At 47.4% G+C, this 20,229-nt stretch overlaps 1 protein-coding gene across 3 annotated transcripts in view; it reads right to left on the bottom strand.

Annotated features, from left to right (window-relative positions):
* LOC144096676 (uncharacterized) overlaps positions 1-20,229 on the bottom strand; it is a 109,069-nt gene that overhangs the window by 19,644 nt on the left and 69,196 nt on the right. The gene's annotated exons all lie outside the window — the stretch shown is intronic.

Here is a 20,229-nt window from a genome sequence, read left to right on the forward strand (position 1 = left end):
AATACTCTGGCTGCTTGCAGTTCTTTGCACAGGAATATCAACAATTTATGACAGGCTGTAGTATTCCCAGTGGGCTGGCTGCACTGGAAAGGGAATGTGTTCCTCATGACACTGCCAGATAGGAATGGAAATAAAGGTCACGCGAGACCAACAGGCAACTCAAAAGTGTGCAAGGTAACGGATGCGAAGCGCTTGCATTCAACATTGCATCCTAACAACCACTGAAATTTGGAGCTATTGTAACACACTTCTTGAGCTTGATTTTTTGGCAAAAAAGGCAAAACATTACGGGTTACTGGCAATGGAATCTACCTGTTTCTCCTTATTCTCAGGTGTGCTGGTGCTTATTTGTGGTAATGCAGTAAAAGCTCATTAATTCAAACTGCCATCGCAGTTTCGAATTAACTGAAGTTTGAACTAACGAAAGTGGTGTATTCTTTATGTTGTCCGTTTCAAAGTTAGTGCACTCCTATGTCTTTATTAACAACAGTGAACAGAAAGGCTGCACATTGCTAGTGGCATTTTTTCTTTTTTTTTTACAGAGGGCAAGATTCTAAAGCGCAAACATAGCAGAAGCTTCTCATTCGTCTTCTTCAAAACTGTAGAGGCAAACCATTCAGTGTGTACTCGTGCAGCAGAAGGCCACACCCAATTTGCAAATGCTGGTAGCCGGCAGCTGGAATCCTGCCTACACCGAGGTGGTCATTGCTGCTCACTACTCTGGCTGCTCCAGCCTATGCAGGGCAGAGGTCACACGATGCACGCACCACGGAGTGATGTTAGTGATTGGCATTGCTTCATAGTACGCCGTTGACGCGAGGTTTGGAAAGGGCGCCGTGCACCAAAAATCTGTTGTGATTTTCAAACTTCTAAAAAGTGATATGGCTACAGGGTCTGTCCAGAAAGTAATGAGACAAGCCGCAGCATGGCGCACGCATGCGCTAGATTGGAAAACCGGTTTTGGGGGAAGGAGGGGGAACCTTCAGCTTCACAATGGGCAGAGCTCAGTTGGCCTCACGCAAGCAAAGTGAGTGGACGTGTTTTGAGTGTGTACACCTGTTTTATTGCTGCGTCGAGCAAAGCGGGGAGTGCTACGCGGGGAAGCTTTGCGTTAAACTGAGTAAGTCACCTACCCAGACACCTACCAAGAGCATGTGGGAACGATGCAGTGTCCAGACCGCAAGTGTTCCAATGGCACAAAGCATTTACAAGCGGCCGTGAAGACGTTCAGGATGCCACAATCAACATTACCGTCCGTAACCGTCGTTGACGGGTGCCCGGACCGTTGCTCATCATGTACATTTTCACGGCAGTTTGTAAATGCTTTGTGCCATTCGAACATATGCAACCTGGACAACGCATCATTCCTACATGTGCCGAATGTGTCGGTAGGTGACTTACTCGGTTTAATGCAAAGCTTCCCCGCGTAGCGCTGTTCCAACGTTTGCTCTAAGGTTTCCTCGACATAGCAACGAAACAGCGGTACATGCTCAAACGCCTGCTCGAAGCCAACCGAGCTCATCGCATTGCGAAGCTGAAGTTTTCCCTTTCTTCCTCCCCCAACTGGTTTTCCAACCTAGCCCTTGCGCTCGCCAGTAATAACTAACAGCCAGCAACAAATTCGCAACTGAAATCAGGCACCAAACTGAAATTCATTTGCCAGCTTGCTAAAAAACACCTGTTTTTGGCTGTCTGCCAACACTGGTATTATGTCGCAAAAGTCACCTTGATATCTCAAAAGGCCTACTTTTGAAAACTCTGGTTCACTTTCACTGAAACAACCAGCATGCCGCATACGGGCTCGGCACAAGTCACGGTAAGACAAGTAAGTAGTCAGCAGTGCTGCAAGCAGCACATCCCACGCATTGCTGACATTGCACAGTACACACCGCAAGTGCTGCGCGGCCCGCGTGCTATCGATGTAACAGTCGTCAGTCGCACAATATGCATCATTAACACTGAGGAGTAGCCCCTGACCGTAAATAAATGCCATCAGCTATACACAGGTTTATGTAAATTTTCCTGTGCTCCAGCATATGCGTTTTGCTACCTTTTTATTTCGAATTTCAGATAAATATTTTTCGCAGTTCAGGGTGACTCCCATCAGCGAGACTGAGTGTATATTTGAATTAAGCACATTGTTAAATTATTGTAAACTTCAATTTTGACACCTGCTACTTTGGGAATAGGATTTCTTGGATAGCCAACACGGTGCTGGAATATTACCTTGATTCAGACACAGCCGGGCTCCCAAGGGGAACCGCATTTAGGTGCTACCAACATGGCTACCAGAGGCCCAAGCAATGGAGTTTGTCAATATTGCCTAGAAGGAAAAGTGGTACTGCGATAATTCATCCACAATGAAAAGACGCAGGAATGCCAGGAAGTAAAACCTAGGTAATTGAAACTCTGCAAATTCCAAATCACGCGCAATTCGAACAATTTCTGCAGTCCCATAACTTCTAATGTAAACGTTGGTACACCTGACAACGCATCAGACGCACAACACTGCCTGTGAATAAAGAAGTTTATTTGACCTTTTTGTCGAAGCGTCGTAGCCAATGAAAGAACGACGTTATTTTAGTCTGGTGCTGGGATTCAATTGCGTTGCTAATGACTTCGGCTTCAAAAACAGTGAGGCACTTGAGTGCTTGCTCACTGAGGTTTCTCAGAGCGCAGTAGAGGCGCAGTTCGTTCAAACAGTCAAGCGCATCTTTGCATGAAACTTCTGCTGCACGCTCACTCACTTCGTCGGGCTCATCCTTGGATAGAGGCTCATCGCGACCGCTCACCGCTGCCACGATGTCTTCATCTGTGGCGGCTACTTCACACCCAATGTCGTCGGGGTCGGCGACGACGACGACAAGCTTATCTCGTGCCAGTCCTTGAAACACTGAATACAACCGTTTAATGGGTTGAAACCATCATGCTCCAAAATGTTTACAAGGCACCTGGCCCTGGCTTGTAATATTGAGCCACTCACAAGAACGCTCTGGGCCCGGACCTCGCGAAACCATTCAAATAACGCAGCAAAATCGTAATTTCATGCACGAGTCCGCTTCCTTGCAAGCGACGCGGACTCTTCCTGCATCTGTTGTCGCAGCTTGTCGCTGTTCTTCCAAATGGCAGACACAGTAGCGTCGGCGACACCATACTTATTTGCCACCGTAGTCTTTTTCAAACCGCTCTCGACGTCCCACACAATGCTCTGCTTGGTTTCGAGAGCTTGCCGTTTGCTGGCTTTCGGAGGAGCAGACACCATTGGAACTGAAGACAGGCGAGGCTGGTAGACTTGCTCATGTTCTCAGCTGACTTGCCTACATTGTCAAATTTCCGCTACACACAACGACATATGCCTCGCTCATGGGCTCAGGCGCGACAAGATGCTGCTGCACGCGCGCGTGGTACGAGCAGCGCTTGCAGCGTCATGCCATGCGCTTGCCGCCGCTCCAGCATGCTCGTCTGCCGTGCCATCACGTGCTTCCCAGTTTTACCCAATCAGTGTGCCCTACAGAAGAACACTGGAGAGTGAGAGGAAAAATGCCTGCTTTGAGACTTCTATTTTTTTTTCTATTCTCTCCTGCCTTCAGCCTTGCCTTGAGCCACGCTGGCAATGCTCCCCCACCCAACCTGTTGCCCCCTTCTTGCGCAATCTGGGAAGCACGCTCCTCGCGCCCGCCAGGCTTTCCAGAACCCACACTATATGCGGTCTTCGGTTATGCGCTGCCGCGTATTAAGCGGTAAGCCAATACATTGAACTCTATGGGAAGTGAAGCAGTTGTCACAAAAAGCTGCATATAACACGGTCCCGCATTATAAGCGGTTACATTATGAATGGTCTGAGCTGTATACTCGTGTAAGGGCCGCACCCCCAACTTTGGAGCCGAAATATTGAAAAAAAAATAAAAAAATTCTTTCTCAGCCAAGCATGAAAATTCATGCACTGGCAAAAGTTTAATTTCCCACGGTGCTACTAGATGGCACTAGCTGCTTCAAACCCTCTATCATCATCAGTGCTTTGAGATCACATGGAGACGCGGTCTCGTTTTTGCAACCGTTTCGCTCCGGGAGCCATTTTTTCTTTGTGTAGTGCTGTTGTCTTGGGCAGTGTGATGGCTCATTGTGGTTACTGTGTGCAGCGTTGTTCAGTGGATCACAGCCTATGTCTACCACTTGGTGACGATGGACAGAGATTCGATTTCGTACGCCGTGGCCTTCCAAGATGAAACTCGTCGCTTACACCAAAGAGCACGGCAAGCAGACAGCTCATGCAAGTTCGTAAAATAAATTTCAAGACAATCTCCACTGAACAAAAATTTCGCTGAAGCAGAAACGCACCTGGAAAGACAATTCGTTGTGGCGAGAACTAGCATGCATTGTTTTCTATGGCTAGCTGACGGGGAATCTGAAATATTTCGTTCAAGCGGCGTTCGTTGTAGCGGGGTTCGACTATATCCCTCAAAAGAAAATTACACAACAGCTGTGTCTTACCGGCACTTGCCTACGAGGCAGGAACGTGGAGGCTAACAAAAAGGGTTCAGCGTAAGTTAAGGACAACGCAGCGAGCCATGGAAAGAAAAATAATAGGTGTAACATTAAGAGACCGGAAGCGGGCACAGTGGATGAGAGAACAAACGCATGTTAATGACATTATATTCGAAATCAAGAGGAAGAAATGGGCTTGGGCAGGGCATGTAATGTGAAGGCAAGATAACAGCCAGTCCTTAAGAATGACGGAGTGGATTCCAAGAGAAAGCAAGCGTAGTAGGGGGCGGCAGAAGGTTAGGTGGGCGGATGAGATTAAGAACTTTGCGGGGATATGGTGGCTGCCGCTGGCACAGGACAGGGTTAATTGAAGAGATATCGGAGAGGCTTTTCTCCTGAAGTGGACGTTGTCACACTGATGTGATGATGACTTCTCTGCCAATGAGAGCTCGGACACTGCGCTGGAGCTCTTGGACAAGCTGCAAATGATGCTGATGGAGTCTCGGCAGAAGAAACGCAAGCAAATGGACATCACTGATTACTTCTAATTTTGACAACCTTTCACCGTAAATGAACATGTTTTGGAGCATAAAGACTATATTCCAGCACTAAAGCTCGCTGCTCACGTGAATGCATTCCAGTACTTGTTTCTGGCACATGACTGGCCGATCAATTTGTTTCATTTGCACAGCATGAATTTAATTTTCAGAATCGCCTGCAACAAACTTGTAGTAGTGCCTAGCTCGCGATAACGAGTCTAGATGTGACTGCTTTGGGTTCTGTAATGCTGCCCATTCCAATGCCCATTCAATAATTCGAACTTCGCTTAATTCAAACAATTTTCCGGTCCCCTTCGAGTTCCAATTAACGAGCTTTTACTGTATACGGTAATTGGAGAGATAGGGGGGGGGGAGGCCTTTGCACAGCAGTGGGCGTAGTCAGGCCAATGATAATGATAATGAAGTCTTCTTTTTTTAATCTGAAAATCCGAAGTTTGGGAGAGAGGGGGGATGGACTTACAGTCGATACCAAAGCACGGCATCATCAATAAAGATGAGGCAAACGAAATAGTATCGGGGACTACAGCGTGGTTACAATTTTATGTTTGCTCTATAGCTGTGCCCAGTAGCATTACGCTATTCTGCGCGCTTGTTTGGAAGGATTTTCCTTTTGTTTTTAACGCACACGCACACACACACACACCTGAGCAGGTTGTCACAACTCGTGGGCAGCCTGCCACAAGGAAAGCTTCAGACAAACAAACACGCAATGGCTAAATGCAGGAAATGGCTACTATACGAGCTAGAGCACTAAAGAACTGAGGGAACACTCTGGTATGAAGCGATACCATTACAGTCGAGCCCAAATATAACTAACACGGATAGAGCGAATAATGCTTCACATCAAACAATCGGAAGTTTTTAACTAACTCGGATAGAGTGAATAATGCTTTACATCGAACACTTGAAAGTTCCTCTAGCATTGAGCATGCATAATGCATGTTTTAACAGCAAAGTACACATTGGAGATCTCGAACTCTGAGTGCCCGAGATCAGTCACCAAACGCGCCAATGAGCTGCTGCGCCGCCTCCAGGCAGTATTAGGGCAATCACGCTGCCTGACTACACTTGAGTGAAACCCAGGGGCAGGAGCAGCCCTTAAAATCCACGGCATCAGTCAGCCTTGCTTTGCAGCGGTCCTATTCCACAGCTGCCTATGACATGATCAAGCATGTGGAGGCAGCTTCAGACCTATCGCGCTGGCTTCAGGACAAGATGACAGCTCAGCGGTCTATGAATGCTACTACAGCTATGAGACTTCGCCGTCCTCCATGCTTCCTTTGTTTGCATTTGTAAGTCGTCCTCTTGTGCTGCTCTCTTGACTGCGGCTGTGCCTGCATTGCTGCGCGCTTGTGCTTTCCCTCGCTTCATCCTACAAGATGACGAAGCTTGATTTGCTTAGCTCCTTTCTCAGAAACATTCCGGCTTGAGGGATATCGAACCACACAGGCATTTCGTCAGCGTTTCCGATCTGTCCCATCATGTAGTTGCTTTGGTGCCGAAGCGCAATTACATACCGCTGAAACTCGAACTTTTCTTCGAATTTTTCGGGCAGTTTCTGGCACACAGAAGTACAGCGCCGCAAAGCAAAGCCCTTTCTCTTCATGAATTGCCGCACCCAGGATAGCAAGCCCTTGAACTGCGCCCTCGTGAGTCCAGAGGCATGCGCAATCTCTACTGCTTTCATGCGGATGCATTCTGCAGTCACAAGCAGCAATCTTGCACGCAGCTCCCGAACGAGCTCCGCAACCTTTTCTTCCAATTCTGGATGCGCAGCGGTCCACCCACGAGATGTTTTCTTCTGGTTGATGCAAGTTGTAATACGCAGCTTCTGCCTTCGCCAGCACCGAACGCTCTTTTTGGATACTCTAAATTCACGCTGTGCCACCAGGACGCCGTGAGCTTTCGCGTACTCAATTGCATTTTTCTTAGAGGCGACGGGGGATTGCCATCGGCTTCCACTCATCTTGAGACAAAATGTGAAAACGCTGCCTTTAACCAAAATAGCTTCGCAACAACGGAAACACAAAACGGCGGTGCCACAACGTCGCCACGCCGCTGACGGCGATTAAGGCTGTTGAATTCAGCTGCCCATTGTTGCAAGACTTCCGTAGTTTTTCCGGCAATGACCGGTATACAAGACAGGGGTCGACTTTTCGCCATGGCTTTTTGAAAAAAAGTTCGACCTATATTCCGGCTTTTACAGTACGTTTATTCATCTAAATTAATAAACATTGACATTAGACAATAAATTGCATTCGAAGAGTTGTCGAGCACCTTCACAAACCCTCATCCCATCATTTACGACACGGAAACCCTCAAGTGTGTATTTTTTTTCCCAGCTCCAACGAAAGCCCACAAAATACAAAATACTGTTGAATCCCGGCACAACGAATGAAGCTTCAACGAAATTTTCGCCACAACGAAGTATTTTTCATTTCCTGTGAAATGCCCATAGGAGTTAATGTATTAAAATTAACTCGAAAACAAATTACTTTGTGAGCACGCATTCGCTTCTATGAATTTTTCGCCAGCCTTCACCGGTCAGTGGCCCGCCTTTCTTCAAAAGTTGGGTGCTGTACAGGATAATTCCCTGCTAAAGCAGTTGCTTGGAGCAGCTAAATAATGCACGGAATGTATGTTTATTTTCATGTATTCTATATTGAAAAATTTGGTTGGGAGTCGTTTATTCGTCATAGGGAAGCAGCGAGGGGACCTGTTGGCGCCGTGCGAAAGGCCGCCGGCTGTACGATGGCCAAAAACGAATCCAAATCCAGTCGCCAGCCTTCTCAGCAGCCCTTGCCGCCATTTTCTCGTGTGTCGGTGTGTGTTGATCGTCGATCTCTCGCTGCAGCCTGATCTCGTCGATCGCCTCTGCCATGTCGCCGCCAATGAAGAAGCGAAAATTTATTTCGCTAGAAGAAAAGGGTAGAATTATCGCTGAAGCGGAAAGCGGGAAGGCAATTATTGCAGCAGATTTTGGCATCACGCAGAGTTCACTATCGACGATTTTGAAGAATAAGGACAGCATTAGGAAGGCGCTTTGATCGGACACTTCAGCGCAGCACAAGAAAGTGACGCAACCAACGTATGAAGAGCTCGACAAGGCTGTCTATGCTTGGTTCGTCGATACGCGAGCAACAAACAGGCCCCTGAGATGCAAAATTGTACAGCAGAAGGCCCTAAATTATTGTTGTTTGTTAGGGCTGAACGACTTTAAGGCAAGCATAGGATGGCTGAATCACTTTAAAAAAAGGCATAACATCGTCAGCAAGGTTTTGTGCAGTGAATCGGCATCTGCGGATGTTGACGGTGCATCAGCATGGGCGGCGGACAACATGACTGACATAATGAGCAGTTACGCTCCGTCTGATATTTATAACGCAGACGAGACGGGCCTCTTCTATGAGATGCTGCCAGCGAAAAGCTTGATTTTAAAGGGCAGCGTTGCCACGGAGGCCAACATAGCAAGAAACGAATGACTGTGCTGCTATGCACAAATGTGGACAGGTCTGACAAACGCCCTCCTTTAGTTACGACGAAAAGCGCAAAACCGCGCTGCTTCAAGGGGAACAGGAGCCTACCTGTCAAGTACGTGGCAAACAGCCGGTCGTGCATGACCCGTGCCATTTTTGCTGACTGGGTGGTGGCATTTGACGGCGACATGAGCAGACAAAATCGAAAGGTTTGTTTGCTCTTGGACAATTGTTCAGCGCACCGCATTGACGACGTCAAGCTGTCAAGTGTGGAGCTGAAGTTCTTCCCGCCGAACTGTACCTCAGTCATTCAACCCCTGGACCAAGGCATCATCCGGAGCATGAAGTCTTCCTACCGGGAGAGGTTGATCCAGCGGCTGCTCCTGAACACCGACACTGGTAGGGAGACGAAAGTCGATTTTTTCATGGCTTTAGAAATGATGGCTGCGGCATGGAGAGCAACACGGTGCAGCGTGATCCACAACTGCTTCAAGCACGCCGGGTTTGTCGACAGCAAGGCCACCAGCACGACTGCAGCCGAGGAAAGTGTACCGTCATCGACTCCGGGGAGTGACGTTACTTGGAAATCGCTCCAGGAAGCTGGAAACGTCCCTGCTGACATAGCGCTGGACGATTTCCTCGACGCTGATGCGGACGTGACTGTCCACGAGGAACGAAGCGATGAAGACATCATCAAAAGTGTTCGCGAGCCGGAAGAGCCGTACGATCATGAAGACGGCTCTCAAGATTTACCTGCCCTGGCAGCCTCATCGCAGGTACTGGATGCCTTCGACGTTATTAGAAAATTCCTTGGCACACACGATGACGACGCTGCGATGTCGCTGTTAACAGAGTGGAGAGTCGCGTGACACCACTGCTGGCAGTGAAATGCAAGCAGGCTAAGCTCACAGATTTCCGGCAATAAAACTATGTATTGCTGGAGTTATTGCCTTGCATTTTTGGTTAATTTCTCAACAGCGAAATTTCGCGACAACGAAATTTCTCACGCGTTCCGCCGATTACGTTGTAGCGGGATTCTAATGTAAGCCACGCAACTAACGCACTTGCGCGCCAAGATCGTGCTGCTCTCAAGCATGGTTTGAGCAAACGAAATCACCTGCAGCCGAGACTCAGTGGCCACGCTTCAGCGAAACTCGTGAAACGCTGAAGCTGGAACAGGCCTTTGAAATCTGCGCTGTCGGCCAGCCTCGCTTTGCAATGCTCCTGTACGTCAGCCGCCTAACCACATGATCAAGCACGTGAGGGCAGCTCCAGAACTATCGCGCTGGCTTTGGAAGTAGGGATACTAATCGGGAACACAAGGAAAGCGGATAGGAGTTCATTGAAATGATGTTGCATGTCGAAAATGAGCTTCTAATTGATGGAGCTAAACACAGTGTTCAGGAAAAAGAATCACTACCTGCTGCAAATAGGGGTACATTCATCTCCAATAATCTTCTTTTGGAGTAGAATTCATGGTGAGTGGAATGCTTTTTCTTTCATCAGTGCATTTTCGCTTCACTGTTCGGGACCTCATATACAACGAATTTGGTACTAAAGTTCATTATAAGCGGGTTTGGGAATATTGAATTACCGTATTTGCACGATTGTAAGTCAACTGGAATGTAAGTCAACCCATCCACATCACATTTCTGAAAAAAAAATAAAAGCTTGGAGGTCGTTTACACTTGGCCTTTGATAATAGAACGCGATACCACTATCCCGCGGCCTCCGCTTATCGCCAGCCGCTATCGGCTGCAGCGCACAAGAGCGCCCGTGGGCACATTTCAAAACGAAAATGTATTAGTCACTAGACTACTCGTCCATGCTTGCGCCATCGTCCTCACTAGCGCTGCCGCCGTGATCGCTGCAGCGGTCCCACAGCTCATCATTCTAACATCGTCGTGCAGCAAAATCCCGCACTTCGCAAACAGCCACATCATGACATAGCATGGAAGAGCTAAAAATTTTGCCTCGCTGCAGCTGCCACAACTGTATCACCCATTGCGAATGTCGAACTTGCATCCCAACGCACAGTTGTTCGTTTCTTCGGCACAAAAAATGACAGCCATCTTGGATGTAGCAGTGAACTAGCGCCGTTGGCTTACCAGACCGGGAGCACAAATGACGACTGACAAAGCACTACATTAAAATCTTGTGAAACGTGGCCAGCAGTAGTGAAATGCGTCAGACAGGGTTTGTACAGGCTTTGAGGGCACAAATTCAAGGGTTTTTAAGGACTTTCAAGGCCCCCAGAAGTTTTTTTCAAGGACTCATTTCGATACTCAATTTAGTACCCTTTATAGTAAAACAACTTTTTTAAAACACGCTGTAACAAATTTATTGAACACTAAAAAAAGACGCACTTACAGACTAGACTAGTTTAATACTAAACTAAGACAGGTTGCAACAAGTATTCATGAAAGCTCCTGAAGCTTTGTGATTATTTCTTGCTTGATTTTCAGAAGTTCTTCAGTCTTGCTTTTTGCCGTTTTCCTAAGGCAATTTGACTTCGCAATGTGCACGACGTCGCCCGTCTCTTCTGGTTTCTCAGCCAAGTTGTCTGCTGAAGCTGTCAGATCAGCAACGGTTGCTTCAAGTCTTACTTTCTTTCGCTTTAAGGTATCAATTTCTTCCTCAACAAGACGCCTCTTTGACTCCTTTGCTTCTTCAAGTAGCTCCTTTTTCTGTGCCTCCAGATATGCCTGATAACGATGCCTTGCAGCTGAAACGGAGGTCCTCAACTCCTTTGTTACAGGAATGTTAAGGATGCCACCTGCCTTGTCAACGGCGTCACATATAACGCGTTGTGAGATATACGACACACTTTTCAGGTTTTCCACACAGACCTGCCGGTTGACACTAAACCCTCTTTCCACAGTTCCCTGGCCGTGGCTGAGCACAAGCAAAAGTTGGACTACTGTCCAGAGCTCAGCGTAGGATGAATTGAACTTTAGGAGTTCTAAGAAAAAAATGTCTAGCCTGTCAGAGCTCTTTTCAAACAATTGCAGCTTATGCTTCTCCATCTGCAGCATTTCGGCGTACTCAGAGAGAACAGAGTCCCGTTGGTGATTGCTCAACCTTTTTGCAGCGATGAGGGCATTCAAAACATTCTTGAGTCCTGCTAGGCACTGGTCTGGCTTGGTGCACATTTGACGGGGATCCAGTGAGGAAAGGCCTCTGACCAAAGGGAATCTTAAAGAACTCTTCTCAAGAACCTTTTTACACACACTAACAAGGAACTGCTGGCATTCCATTTTAAAAGCAAACGCATCTTTTGCACTGACCTTGGAATTCTTCAAAATTTGTTCAGCTGCATAACCAATGTCCACTTTCTCAAGTGCTGTGTGATTGTTCACGTCTTCAATGTTGATTTTCAACAGGCCTGCAGTCCCAACTGACGCAGAGAGAACTGAACACTTCACAAACTCTGTGAGAAGCTTCCTGACAATTGTTTCGAGGTCCCTTGCCAGAAAAAACACAAGTGGTTGGTCTGCCTGATAGTCCGTCAGGAAAGGTTTCAGAATCAGTGCAATCCGAAGGGCAAAGTTAAGTTTTGCGGGGACTAGTGGGTCACTGGAGAAACTGAGCAAGTTTTGAAAGGAGGCACATTTCGGCTGGTTCACTTCTTTCTTGCTGACTCAATGTAAATTCTCACACCAGGCCACAGCGAAAGGGCTCGTTCAATTACCGGAACGTTTTCAACCCAGCGATGGGCGACGTACTTCTCGCCTCGCCGGGGAATCTTCAAACAATGCACTTAGACTAGACAACAGAATGTCCACTCCCCACTTGCTGGCAGTTACACCCGCCCTGTAGGCGTTGTGCACAACGTGCAGACCGCAAGTGCCTAAATCTAGGCATTGTACTTGATAGTTTTTTTGCAGGTGCTCCTGAAAGCTTCTGAAAAATTTCAAGTTGACATTCGGTCCGTCCATGGACACTTGTAGGATCTTAACAAGCAGTAATGGCTCCAGTGCCTTCAACAATTTATCCTCGATGTCACCTGCAGTCGCGTGGCCCATAAAAACGGATGTGAAGTACCTTGTTGTTATTTTCTGAGATGCATCCCAGTACCTGACGTGTATATCCATCTGCTTCTGATGGAGGTAATCATTTGCGGATTCATCAAACAGAACGACGTAATAGTCGCACTTATCTATTGCCCGATGAATGGATGATAGAAAGAATGGTCCAAGACCATGACACGCCAGGTACGCGCACTTTTTCTCTCCACATGTGAAGACCTTCGCCACTTCGCTATCGGGAAACATTCTCTTGAACAGATCGCTTGTGTGGGCGGATGAGCTGTACGAGTAATGACACGTGACAACTTTCAAAGCCCACAATATTTCTGCTTCTGTCACTAAATCGTGAGCCTTGCTTGCGACGTTCAAATTCGGGGACTGAGTTTCGACCACATGAACGGATTCGCCACACTCGCGCGATGTCACGTAGTTCTACATGGAGCTACCTGCTGCGTTCTTCATGCTCGCGCTGTGTTTCGAACTCCTCTTGTGGCTCTTTAGCGCAGACTCTCCCATCGATGAGATGTCAAACACTTTTCCGCACGGTCTGCATCTAGCACGATGCGAACTCGTGGTGTCCGGCGCAATCCAGTCTTTGTACTCGTCATGGCTAAGCCACGATCGCTGGAAATTGCATTTCCCAGGCATTGTGCGCACACACAATTACGCCCACGTCCAGCGCGTGCCACAATACAAGTGCTCTGAATAAGCCAACGGGAGGCGATTAACAAGCAGTATGAGGACGGCAACTATAAAAAGTGCGCGACCGCAGCGAACAAAAAAACACAACCCGACAACATGGAGGACGAACGCCCGAACCGGACTGGATTTTCTTGGCTTGGATCGGGAGGCTACCTTCGCTTTCAAGGTGGCCAGCTGATCAACGGGCAATCGCTGAACGGCGCCAATGACTATCATCACGGAATTCAAGGGTTTTTCAGGAACCAATAAATATTTCAAGGTTTTCAAGGCCTTGAAAATCACATTTTCAAATTCAAGGGTTTTCAAGGCTTTCAAGGACCCGTGCGAACCCTGTTCAGAGCCAAAGAGAAACTATGTTGAGCGGCGTTGGCTCTTCTGTCGGCTGTCGACACTTCCCAACGCCGCTGCGGTTCCGAGTGGAGGTGCCGCCGCTATTGGAACAGCGGACCTCCCATCAACTATAGATGTTAGCGCAGAATGCACGGTTGAAAGTAAAAAAAAAAAAACTTGGACGACGCCTATTAAGAGCAGAATGCGAATACAATATTGGGCCGCCACCGCTTATCAGAAGACGCAATCTGCGGCCACGTGTGGGGAGTGGGCAGGTGCCGGTTTGCTGCTTATCGACAGCCACCATCGGCCGCCGCGCGCAGTGTGGGGATGCCGGTTCTGTGCGCTGACACTGCAGCTGCTCAAGGCCAGCACCAAGAGCGATGCGACGGAGCCAAGCAGCAAAAATTCAGCCGCACTGTAGCACGACTGATATTTCATTTTTCTCGCCTTTATTTATGGTGCGATGCTTTGTTTTCGACCCCCCAACTTAGGATTTTCAAAATTTGAAAAATAGGTCAACTTGCAATTGTGTAAATACGGTATTCCATATAGCAACAAACTGCATTGAATCACACTCGTTATAACCAGGTTTGATTGTACTCCTTTGTCACCTAGGTCCTGCCTACATGCCTGTGCACGTGGAATTCGTCATTCACTAGTTTACATTCACAATCCGCTATGAGACTTCATACCACTCCTGGCACAGTGACGCAGCGCTTAAGCGATGCACCATTGCCTGGGCAAATGGCTGTTTCAAGCATAGCCATGGGTGCAGTGCAATTTGAGAGAGACAGGTTGCTCCTGCTGAGCAAGCTCTCGTGACCAATCATTAATTTAACTGCCACCTGCCATGGTGGACATTTGCTCACAATCCAGTGGGCAATTTGTGATGACAAAACAAGGTCATGTGACCCAGTTGGCAGGTGGGTGACTGTTTCTACAAAGATTTTTCTCTCACATCCTCACTGCCAACGCCGACATTAGATTTTCTGCTGAACTGTACCCTTAAGGGGGGACACCCCTCTCAGAACTTTTTTCCTTATTTATGGGTGGATCTGGTTGAAACTTGCACCATTTGTATATTTTTGCATGCTGATTTCAAATATCTGATTAGTTTTCTTGTAGATGAAATAGTTTTCAAATTTTCACCTAATTCATGTTGCTCATTTGGAGGTGGGCTAATTAATAAACACTCTATGGCACGATGAGAATAGATTTGCCAGAGTGATCTAGGAGGATCATAGAGTGCAACAAGACACGAATTAATGTGCTAGAAGAATTTCAACCAAAGTTACACCTAGTCAAACTTTTGTGACAAAAAGCCCAAGTTGGCACCCAAGATTGATAATTAATTTTGTAAATGTTGCCGTGTAATAACTGAACATATATTAGACTTAATGCACTGTCCAAGAGGTTTTCTTTCTAACAGAACAAGAATGAGAGCTATAGCACAAATAGTTTAAGAGATATCGCTCCTCCAAAATTGCAGAACCCTGAAAATTGCAGTTTTGAGAAAACGAGAAAAAACACCTCACAGTATCTACATGTAAATTATGACAATGATTGATATGTCAACATGATCAGAAACACGTGGAAAGTGAATTAACGCAAAAATTAATGGCTTATGCCAATTTCAGCCTAAGTTATGCAATAGGAAACTTTTGAAAGGAAAGGTCCATTTGGGTACCCAAGACAGATAACCTTCTCAGTAAATTTTTTCTTGTGGTCATTGCATTTACCTTGGTGTCATGTGACTCACAAGGTTCCCTTTCTAGCAAAAAAAAAAAATTATAGCAATAGTGAGAACATGACCAAAGATATTAATCTTTCAAAAATGCAACACCACCAAAATTGGGGGATTGTGAGAAGCACTCAAGCCTCACAGCGTATTTAATCAGGGAAGAAAACCCCAAAGACCTTTGCATGCTTTCAAAATGCACCAAGAGCATAGTCAGATTGCATGCTGTCGCGGTGCTTCTTTTTTTCCCGCTTTAGCAAAGCCAAGCGAAGCCGCCCGCTTCTTCGCAGAACGCGTGTTACGGCGCAAGTCCTTTTCTTCAGCTCTCCTGGAGACAGTTGCTGGCACGTTCGCGTTGCATTTTAGCAGAATTGCTGTTGCTGTATGCTTGAAGCCGGCATTGAAGCGCAGCACAGCTTCTGCTGTGGCTGCTCCACAGCAAACAGTAACGAATGCCGCTCTTTGTGGGTCAAGGTGCAGATGATCGATTGGAAGCTCTCATTTAAATTCTGGGTCTTCCCCCGAATGCACCTCTGCAGCAGGCTCTTCTCTGATAAGCGACTGTACACGGGCAAAAGAGCTTCAGCCACATCGCTTGGCAGACTGTATTTATGCTTCGGTTCGGGCTCCTCTTTTGCTTTTGCAGCGTTGTGGCGGCACCAAGACTGCTCACCAGTGGAACACAAAGTGTGATTGGGGGCAGTCATCAGTAGACGTGACGTGGTAATATGTCACCATCACGGCTCGCTGCATGGCATCCGCATTACCTACATTTGACCTTAGCGCTCGGCCATATTATGTAGCTAGCTTGTCAACTAGATCATCTGTGAGCCTTCCTCTGCCACCAAGACTTTGTTTTCCTGCACCCTTGTGCCTCTGCAAGAGGTTGCGCAAAGCTGCTCCCATACGCTTGTGCACATGGTTTATGCAATCCTCCTTGACTACTTCAATGTAGCCATAGATTTTAGCATCTTGAAGGGCATTAAACGTGCGACTGTCCCCATCGCAAAACATCGTTGTGTAGCGCATGTTGTGGCGCTGTAGAGACCTCTCAAATAGAATTTTGCCTGCCTCTACCTCCATTTGGCCAGCCTAGCAGTTGGTGTTCTTTTGGCACTCGTGGCACGATCTCCAGAGTTCATAGCTGTCAGTGTTTGGCTTTGGGCCAGTTTTGCAGCCCAGACAAAAGTTTGACAGCACCACATAATCGAGCACATAACCAGTGAAGAGTTCCACTACGGCACCGGCGCCTATATGTGACGAGTGCCCGCGCGTCATCCATGTGCCGTCATAACACACGGCAATGTTCCCCCTGTGCCCCAAAACACGTCGTCATATACCTTCGCCACTGCCTGCACGGCCTGTGCCATAGCTGCCGCGGCTGCCCGAGTAGCAGCAGGTTGCAGTGTGTTTTTCAAGTGCCGTTGAAACGTCTTGTTGTGCATGCCAAGCCGCGACAATCCCATCGCCGAAAAGATATCGTTCACTGCTGTCTGGGCGTTACCGGTTGACAGCATTGCTCGACTAACAAAAATATTGAGCTCGAAAGGATTTCACTTTTTCTCACCGTCAACCCTCCGCGACTTCCACTCGGCTACAATCTCACCACAGTTGTCACATAGCACGACCAGTTTCACGGCGAGGCCATAGCTCTCGTCGCTGGTAATCAACCTCACGCATCCGCGACACGTTTTGCACCGCACGGCATCCAAGCGGACGTTCGCAACGCTGAGGTCAATTATTGCATAGGAGGCTGTTCCGTCTGCGTCTGATCCTGCGGACGCACCACTTCCATCGGCGAACAGCGCGGTCTTTCGTGCTGTCGCCTGCGTCGATTCCAGTCGATCAAGTGTAGACTGCTCACGGGCACTCGCTTGAGTTATGTCACTGTTAGTGACAGGCGCGGTGTCAATTCGTACGCGACTACAATCGGTACGAAGAACACCGCCGTTAACCAGCGGAGACTGAGAAGCGTCGCCGCCCGCAACGTGACCGTCACTCAATCCCGTACCACTGGCGCTTTCTTGTTGCACAGTATGCAACAATGTCGCGTCATTAACAAGTTTTTTCCTTTTGCACGTTTTCGCCTGAACTTGTGCACAGAGCGGTACTTCTTCGCGCCTCCTGGCATGGTTCTCGCGTTGGACTAGCGTGGGCGGCAGAAGGACAAAATGGCGTCGCCGGGCGTCCGCTTTCCATGGCTAGCTTGCCGGAACCAACCAGACGACGCCATTTTTATCACGTGCCTAAACCAGCCAATAGCAGCGCGCGCCGCTATTTATTTTTTCTTTCGTTTCTTTGGCGAATACGGCATGTACAGGGTTGCTGCTCGAAAGAAAAATAAGCCGAAAGCCCGCGCTTTCGAACGAGGCCAAAATGGCCGCGGTAGAGCACGTAGTTTCGATGTGCCGGGCGATCGAAATTAGGTGTTGTTTGTCCACAATTTAAAGGGCAGTGGGTGTGGTATAACCGCTATAACTGCTTAATTATGTGAGGTATAATGATAAAAATTTGCATACAGATGCGGAATGGTGCGGGGAACAGGAAAATTAGAAGATTGAAAATCTGATTTTTGGGCCGATTTTCGGTGCCAAAGAGCCTAGTCCCCCCTTAACTCTTTCCTTACCGCGGAAAACGGCAGTTTTTGCTGTGTCGACAAAATATTTTTTTTCTTGGGAGAATTTTGTTGCTCAATGAATTGTTATATATGAAAATGTAGCTGATTGTTTTGCCTTTCCAATGTAGTTAAATACAAAGTAATCACTGCACCATTTTTTGACATTTTATTTCTGAAATCTGAAGAAAAGGAAGAAAAACCTACATGCGAAGACACAAAATTGACACTATACTTCACCACACATAGAATAAAAAGAAACTGGAATATACATATGATTGTGCGTGAACTCAGGTACACTTCCTGAAAATTTGAGCGCTCTAGGTAAAAAATTACATTTTCAAGTGAGCTTTGAACTCAGCGCCCATGACGCATGTGCCAATCGGCGAAACAGTTGTGCGTTGTCGTGAAGCACAGGTGCGCTTCACAGGTTCTGCAAAAAACATTTGTCTTGAGTTCTTTCTTTGTGTTCTCATAACACTGCCTGCAGTTCCTTCGGTTGTCAACCTTCTCAGGCTTATGGCGAATCCAGGGGGGTGGCAGATAAGATATGCCGGCTGGTTGATCGTCATCAAGATTCAAAATTTGCTTGATGAGCATCTCTCGGAAAGAAAGCTGGTCAAAGCGGGCACTCAGACGTAGCTCAGGAATATCGGGGCACTCCTTCCGATGCTCTTGAAACAGAATAAAACTATTTACACAGGCTATATCTATGCAGTGAAAAAAGAGTTTTCCACCAGCGCACACATTTACGAAGCACATTGTACGTTCCAATGATCTGGTCTGACTTGTCAACACCCAGCATACCTTCGTTGTACTCATGCACCAACAAGGGCTTTCTTATGGTCCTCTCGCTCCACTTGTTGCCCGCTTTTATACGTCTCTTTGCAGGCACATGTTCATTGGGTGTAGGAATGGTGCTCATAAGACTGACAGCCCGACGGTCCTTCCACTGAAGAAAGAAAACGTTTCCTTCCCTCATCCAACGGATGTCTCCACGTTCTGCTTTCTTTTCCCATTTTGAATCTTTTAGATCGACAGGAAAGACTCGACTATCTTTTCTCGTTGTTCCACACGCCAGCGTTTTGCACTGAAGGAGGTGTTCGAAAAGGTGCTTCGAAGTATAAAAATTGTCCATGTAAATTCTGTATCCCTGTCCTAAATATTTATCACAAAGTTTACTGACTACATCAAAAGCCAATCCATGTGGTCCCGGTGTCTCCCGCTTGCCCGTGTAAACGAAGATCTGTAGTGTGTATCCAGTTTCTGACTCAGCTAAAACCCACAATTTGTAACCCCACTTCGTCACCTTGTCCCGAATGTATTGCCTGATTCCCGAGCGTGCTTTAGATTTTACCATCCTTTTAATCGACTGAAATGGCTTCCCGTGGCTGAAAAAGTCGTGCCGACGTCTCGTTGATTTCTCGAAGTAGCGGGAGTACCTTCCGCAGTTTGCCAGCTGAATCATCATCCTCAGGGTCTGAGACATGCAAAAAAGCAAGCAGGGAGAAGAAACGCTTCCTGCTCATGATCTTCCCTGGGAGCTGACCGCCGTTCCGGTGTTCCAATACAAGTGGAGGCGAGGTAGTTGCACTATGCCCATGTAAATCAAGAGCCCAATGAAATGCAACATCCCAGGGGGCGTGACCTCTAGCCAAGAGCCATCTGGCTGAGCATAGCTCGGCTTCTCAAAAATCTTCATCCACGCATACTTGTTTGTGTGTGCACAGAAAGTGGCAATCATGTCAGCGGTAAAAAACATCATGAACATGTCCAGTGCACCGAGAAACCTCCGCGTCTCACTCCGGCGCATCACGTCCAAGTGTACGCCCGGTGCGCGTTTCGGTGAGAACCTGACTCGGCATGGCGTGTTTGGCAAAATATCGCCTCCGTATGTAGTTGACACCCTGAAATAAAAACGTAAACAGGTGTCGTTGCTTACAAAGCACGCGCACCGCATAAAAACAATACTGATATCCGAAACTATGCTTACCTTGCCACACTAGTTGAAGGTCCGGGCTGCGTAGACGAATCATCACTGTCTGAGTCGAAATCAGACGATCCAATGTCCTCTACGGACTCCTCACTACTGCTCATACTCAGAATATTGGCATCAGAAGCAGCGGAATCACTTTTAGATCACTTCTTTTCTAGCAGCGCGTCACGTGTTCTCAGCGCGAAGTCGCGAAAACTCCGCACTACCTCCTCCGCGGGTTTTTTTTTTTCCGCAACAGCCTTCGCGCCGGAACGCAAAAAAACACAACGAAAACGTGCAGTAGTTCTTTTATTAGTG

The sequence above is a fragment of the Amblyomma americanum genome, chromosome 7, assembly GCF_052857255.1.
Source record: "Amblyomma americanum isolate KBUSLIRL-KWMA chromosome 7, ASM5285725v1, whole genome shotgun sequence".
Classification (NCBI taxonomy): Eukaryota; Metazoa; Arthropoda; class Arachnida; order Ixodida; family Ixodidae; genus Amblyomma; species Amblyomma americanum.